Genomic DNA, 7,012 nt, shown 5'->3' with positions numbered 1-7,012 from the left:
GACAGCCGGATTATATCCTTTGGCCGGACTGTTAGACTATGAAGATACAAGATTGAAGACTTCGTCTCGTGTCCGGATGGGACTCTACTTGGCGTGGAAGGCAAGCTTAGGCAATACGGATATGTATATCTCCTCCTTTGTAACCGACCTTGTGTAACCCTAGCCCCCTCCGATGTCTATATAAACCGGAGGGTTTTAGTCAGTAGGACAACATACAATCATACCATAGGCTAGCTTCTAGGGTTTAGCCTCTCCGATCTCGTGGTAGATCAACTCTTGTAATACTCATATCATCAAGAATAAATCGAGCAGGACGTAGGGTTTTACCTCCATCAAGAGGGCCCAAACCTGGGTAAAACATCGTGTTCCCTGCCTCCTGTTACCATCCGCCTTAGACGCACAGTTCGGGACCCCCTACCCGAGATCCGCCGGTTTTGACACCGACATTGGTTCTTTCATTGAGAGTTTCTCTGTGTCGTCGCCAGAAGGAAGGATGTCTCGTCTCGTCTTTAAAGACGGTACTACTGTTGGGGGAGCTTTGGCTGTCGGCCAAACTCTCCAGCTAGGCGGTTTCATTATGACCGCCTGTTCGGCCGCCGCGCCGACGATGACTTCTCGGGTCATCGAAAATAGCCTCCACGTCAAATCGGCACTCACCGAACAGATGGATCCAATGGAGCTCGCCTCCTTAAATGAGCTCTTGGATCGCATCGCCGCCTTGGGAGTCGCTACGGACTATGATCGGATTGGTCTTAAACCGGATCAAAATGAGATTAACTCTCCACCAGTCACCCATCATATTGTAGTGGTGGAGGAACAATGCGGCGACAATTCCTCTATCATGAGGACCAACTATGTCCGGATTCCCGAGCTCTTCGAGCCGGACGCCCATTCGTGGGAGGACAACATCCTATGCCTAAACTTAGAGTCAGGCAGCGGGCCAGGATTATCGGGTAACACCCCGAAACCGGAACTTCCAAAATTGGAAACTCCTCGGCCCCTGGATCCTAGATCAGGTAAGGGTTCGGATTCAATTCCACGCACCACCCAAACATAAGCGATCTTTCCCACATCAGGCAAGAGCCCAAGGAAACAGTACATCACTATTGGGCCATTCCTCCTTGCGATGAACAAGGTTAAGGACTATCACGAGGAAGACGCAATCCTATTTTTCTGCAATAATTGCACGGACAAGGGAATCCTTAATGCCATAAATCGCCGTGAGATAACACGCTTTGCTGACTTGGCGTCCATAGTACGAAAGTACTATGCGATGGAAAGTGCCTGGAAAACCGAAACAAACTTTTGGGATAATCCGGCCCTGAATACAAACCCAGTCCGAAATAAAGGGGTGCATTATCACAATACACCCGGGTCAACTACCAAAAAGCAAAAACCCTCTACAGGGCATGGAACCGTACTGGCGGGATGGCTCAACGGACCCTGCAAAATTCATATTACAGCGGATACAATACCAACGCACAGGCTTAGAGCATGCTGGATACTCCGGCAGGTGGCCAAAAGTGGTGAGGATCTTCTTATCCCAGATACCACAGAGCACCATCCCGTGGATAACAATACGGTGTTAACAGTCTTTGAGACCTTTGCGTCAAATAATAGGCACAAGCGAACACTCCGCGGCATGGCTGATATCTGCCACGTAGCAGCAATAAATCAATGGAGTGACACGGCTATTACCTTCAATGCCAGTGACGAACCTAAATTCCGAACAGCCCGAGCACCAGCCGCACTGGTCGTCAGTCCAATCGTGGACGGCTTTCGACTCACCAAAGTACTCATGGACGGCGGCAGCGGATTAAACCTCATTTATGAGGAAACTCTTCAAAAGATGGAAATAGACTGGAACCGCATTGAGCAAAGTAGCACAACCTTTAGAGGAATCATCCCCAGTCGGGAAGCACGCTGTGCTGGGAAAATCACACTAGATGTGGTATTCGCCACGTCGGATAATTACAGGTCCGAAGAAATTACATTCCAAGTGGCCCCGTTCAGCAGTGGTTATCACAGCCTTTTAGAACGGGAGGCGTTCACAATCTTCCAAGCCGTACCCCATTGCGGGTACATGAAGCTCAAAATGCCCGGGCCCAATGGAATCATCCCTCTCGCCAGTGATCCGGACATGGCACTCCGCGCCGAAAACAAACAGCCGCACTGGCCCTCGAGGCATTATCCGAAGCCCTCTCGACCGAGGAATTAACCACGCTACGCTCCATAGTGGACAGGGACGATGTGACACTCGACAAGAGATCCAAGTCCACCTCTTTTAAACTAGCGGATGAAATAGTCAAATTCCAAGTCCACCCAACGAACCCTACAAAAACAGCCTCCATCGGGGCATAGTTAAAACCCGCTGTGGACGCCGCACTATGAGAGTTCCTGCGTGAGAACTGGGACATATTCTCCTGGCATCCCTCACACATGCCAGGAATCCCACGCAGGCTGGCCGAGCATAGCCTCAATATCCTAAAGGGATTCAAGCCGGTCAAGCAAGCTCTTCGGCGTTTCTCCGAACCTAAGAGACAGTCCATGGGAGAGGAGCTAGCCAAGTTATTGGAGGCCGGATTCATCAGAGAAATAAAACACCCGGACTGGCTAGCAAACCTGGTGATGGTACCAAAGAAGGAAAAATCCTGGCACCTTTGTGTCGACTTCAAAGACCTCAATAAAGCTTGCCCAAAGGATCCCTTCCCCCTCCCACGCATCGATCAAATCATTGATGCTACCGCAGGACACGAGTAATTGTGTTTCCTCGACGCATACTCCGGTTACCACCAAATCAAGAAGGCGGAGTCCGACCAAGCCGCAACGGCATTCATCACACCATACAGTCCCTTCTGTTTTAACACAATGCCTTTTGGGCTCAAAAACGCCGGCGCAACATATCAGCGCATGATTCAGACATGTCTGGAGAAACAAATCCTTCAAACAGTAGAGGCATACGTAGACGATGTGGTCGTCAAAACCAAACATGTCGACTCTTTGATAGACACCTTGAGGCTCACATTCGACAACCTACGAACATAAGACATCAAGCTCAATCTGAAAAAATGCGTTTTCAGCGTACCAGCCGGAAAGCTCCTGGGTTTCATTGTCTCCAGTAGAGGTATTGAAGCTAATCCGGCCAAAGTCCGAGCTTTGTCACAGTTGGCTACCCCAACAGACCTTTAACAAATCCAGAAGTTAACTGGATGCGTGGCGGGTCTAAGCCACTTTATCTCCCGCTTAGGAGAAAAGGCTTTACCCCTTTATTGCCTCCTTTGGCACACCGAACACTTCGAGTGGACGGACGCGGCCACAACCGGATTGGAAGAAATAAAGGCCATCTTGGCAACCAACCCAATCCTGGCCGTGCCAAACATCAGCAAACCAATGTTGTTGTACATTGCGGCAACTCATCAAGTTGTAAGCGCGGTGCTCATTGTCGAACGGGAAGCGGACGGACATAAATTCCCTCTTCAAAAGCCGGTATACTCTGTATCCACTGTCCTCACTCCATGCAAATCACGGTCCCTGCATTACCAAAAGATAGCATATGCGGTATTCATGGCATCACGGAAGCTGCGACACTACTTTCAAGAGTGTTCGATTACAGTACCCTCGGAAGTTCCACTTAATGATATTATAAACAACCGCGACGCTATGGGCCGGATTGCCAAATGGGCCATTGAGCTCCTCCCGTTCGACATAACATACAAACCTCGACGAGCCATTAAGTCGCAAGTATTGGCCGACTTCGTCGCCGAATGGACGGAGGCCCAACTCCCTAAAGAGTACGGCGCATACTCCAATTGGATCATGCACTTCGACGGTTCTAAAATGTTGGCTGGTCTAGGGGCTGGCGTCATCCTGACGTCCCCAACCGGAGATACCGTTCAGTACGTATTGCAAATATTGTATACAGACTCCAACAATGCAACCGAATGCGAAGCTCTGTTGCATGGTCTTCGGATGGCAGTCTCCATGGGCATTCAACGCCTGGAGGTGCATGGGGATTCAAACCTCGCAATATCCCAAATAAATGGAGACTTTGACGCCAAGGATCCGAAAATGGCAGCCTATCGAAACGCCGTCCTAAAAATGTCACCTCGATTCGAGGGGCTTGAATTTCACCATGTGGCTCGGGAAAACAATTAGGCGGCGGATATCCTCGCCCGCATCAGCGCAAAATGTGATGCGGTCCCCCCAACATATTTTTGGAAAGGATGTTCAAGCCATCTGTAGTATGGGAAGGGGACACTGGTAACAACAGTCCGGACCGGCCAAAATACCCGATACCGAACTCTCCGACACAATCGGAGGCTCCGCCACCGAAATAACACCTTCAGCCCACGAAATAATGGCCATTATTGCCCCATGGACAGAACCATTCCTGGCCTACCTAACTAGATAGGAACTTCCAGAGGACCAAAATGAGGCACGCTGCATAGTGCGGCGATCCAAGGCCTATAGGGTCCATGAGGGAGAATTGTACAAAAAAAGCACTACCGGAGTCCTTCAAAGGTGCATCTCCGAAGAGGAAGGGCGGAATCTTTTGGCAGAAATTCACACCAGACTCGGCGGTCATCACGCCACAGCCCGGGCTCTTGTAAGCAAGGCCTTCCATACAGGATTCTATTGGCCAACGGCCCGGGCAGATGCCCAGGACTTGGTCCAACGCTGCGTCGATTGCCAGCTCTTCGCAAATCAAAGCAACATGCCACCCACCGCCCTCCAAACAATCCCCATTACATGGCCCTTTGCGGTCTGGGGGCTTGACATGGTTGGACCCCTTAAAGGGGGAACCCACAAGAAAAAATACTTATTGGTCATGGTGGATAAATTCACCAAATGGATAGAGGCCAAACCTGTTAAAACAGCCGAATCTGGACTGGTGATAGACTTCATATCCGGGGTTGTACACCGTTATGGCGTCCCCCATAGCATCATCACTGATAATGGCACGAACTTCACGGCCGACGAGGTAAAACTCTGGTGCAGCAAAATGGGCATCAAGCTCGATTATGCTTCAGTCTATCACCCACAAACCAACGGTCAAGTCGAGGGAGCAAACGGTCTTATAATGAGCGGCATTAAACCCAAATTAGTGCGCTCCTTAACAGAGTGTAACACGCACTGGGTAGAGGAGCTAGACTCCGTACGCTGGGGGCTGCGGACCACACCGAATCATAGTACCGGATATACACCCTTCTTTATGGTGTACGGCGCAGAGACAGTCTTGCCCTGTGACATAATTCATGACTCACCTCAAGTGCGCATGTATGAAGAAAGAGAAACCGAGCTCGATCGGCAGGACAGTTTGGACACCCTGGAGGAGGAGCGCGACGTAGCCAAAGCCCGTTCCGCATTTTATCAGCAAAAGGCTCGCAGATACCAAAGTAGAGAAGTACGGGCCAAAACTTATAACATTGGCGAACTAGTTCTACGCCTGCCGGATAAGAAAAAGAACAAGCTCGAGCCCAAATGGGAAGGTCCATTCATTATTGACCAAGTTCTGACCGGGGGAGCCTACCGACTGCGGGATGCATTGACTAGTCGACTTGAGCCGAACCCATGGAACGCGGCCAGGCTCCGAAGATTCTACGCCTAGCACCGGACTCTATGTCATTCCCCTCCCTTTGTCCATTTTCTGCATATACATTATCTGTCTTTCTTTATTTTATTATTTCTCTAGGCCTTCAAGGGTCATCTTGTGCCTCGCTTGCACATTACAGATGCGCTAGCCGCACTCTTCATACCTGGGGGCTTCTTTCACAGAATCTTAAATTATTTATCTCGGCCTCATGCCCCACACATGTGTTATACTTCCGCATGTACCTTTTTTCACCATTATATGCATCGATATGACTTAAGTTTGCCAAGCTGGGTTGCCTGGCTCTTGTATTTATGCCCTACGTTCCCATTAATTCGGCTAGGGCATAAGGGGAGCACCTCTGCGATTGTTACTGCCGGGTCAGCCGGATGTGTACCTCAGACTGGGTGAAGCCGAAAGCTAGCGTTCTTAAGGGAATATTTGGTCGCTGAACAAAAGATGATTTTTATTTATTGTCCATATCTGCCCCCAGATGTTTTTCCTGAGTTTCCCATCGCAGTCCAGACATGCACTTTAGGGCATGCTTACCCAGGGAAAGGAACCCTTAACAGAACTATTCTCCCTGGAAGATGTTTCTTACTACCCATGTAATATAACATAACTAGTTGGGCACTTGTCTGATAAAGCACTAATGACCCCTACGTCTGGTCTCCACGCATACCTCGGTTCTTATATAACTGAGCAGGTATTTGTATACACTCCGGACTATTGGGCCCAGAGGTTGAAGCGAAAAGGTCCGCAACGACAAATGATCTACAATCCGGCTAGAAGGCATTATACATGTCACTTTAATTACATAGTAATGAAGACTGACTAAATTCCTCTTCTATACCATCCAACAGGCGGTCTAGCATACAATCCTGTTGAGAATACTTTACGGCTAATTCTACTTGCCCATAAACTAAGCTAATGGGGATCTCTTTTCCGTCGGGCCCCACAGGTCCGACCTCGGCCATGTGATTTGGGTCTGCCTTGGTATACCGCGTCTTCACCATGGCCTAGGCTTCTCTGGCACCCTGTCAGCAGGCTGATATCTTCCATAATCGGAAGTGCCGCCGTGCTCCCTTGAGCTTCTCCTCAAGCTCGGCAACGCCCTCTGGCAGGGAGACGGATGGCCACAAGGCCTGGGCAACACCCTGCATCACCTGCCGAACTTGTTCGTGCAAATGTGACAGCTCGGACAGAAGATCACCCGCAGACCCGGGCATTTCCTCCGCGGGACGACCCGTCAGCATACCTACAGACATAACGCTATTAGTCGGCTTCTTCACCGAACTCCTTTAAAAGGATTCGTTCAAGCACTTACTGAAAATGCCGCGCTGAAGCCGCTTATTCTCCTTCTCGGAGTCTACAAGATGGCCACGAACGTCTTTTAGTTCCACGCTCAGCTTAATATTGGCA

Source organism: Triticum urartu, chromosome 4A, assembly GCF_056163025.1.
Source record: "Triticum urartu cultivar PI428250 chromosome 4A, HENAU_Tu73, whole genome shotgun sequence".
Lineage (NCBI taxonomy): Eukaryota > Viridiplantae > Streptophyta > Magnoliopsida > Poales > Poaceae > Triticum > Triticum urartu.
This window is presented reverse-complemented; position numbering follows the sequence as displayed.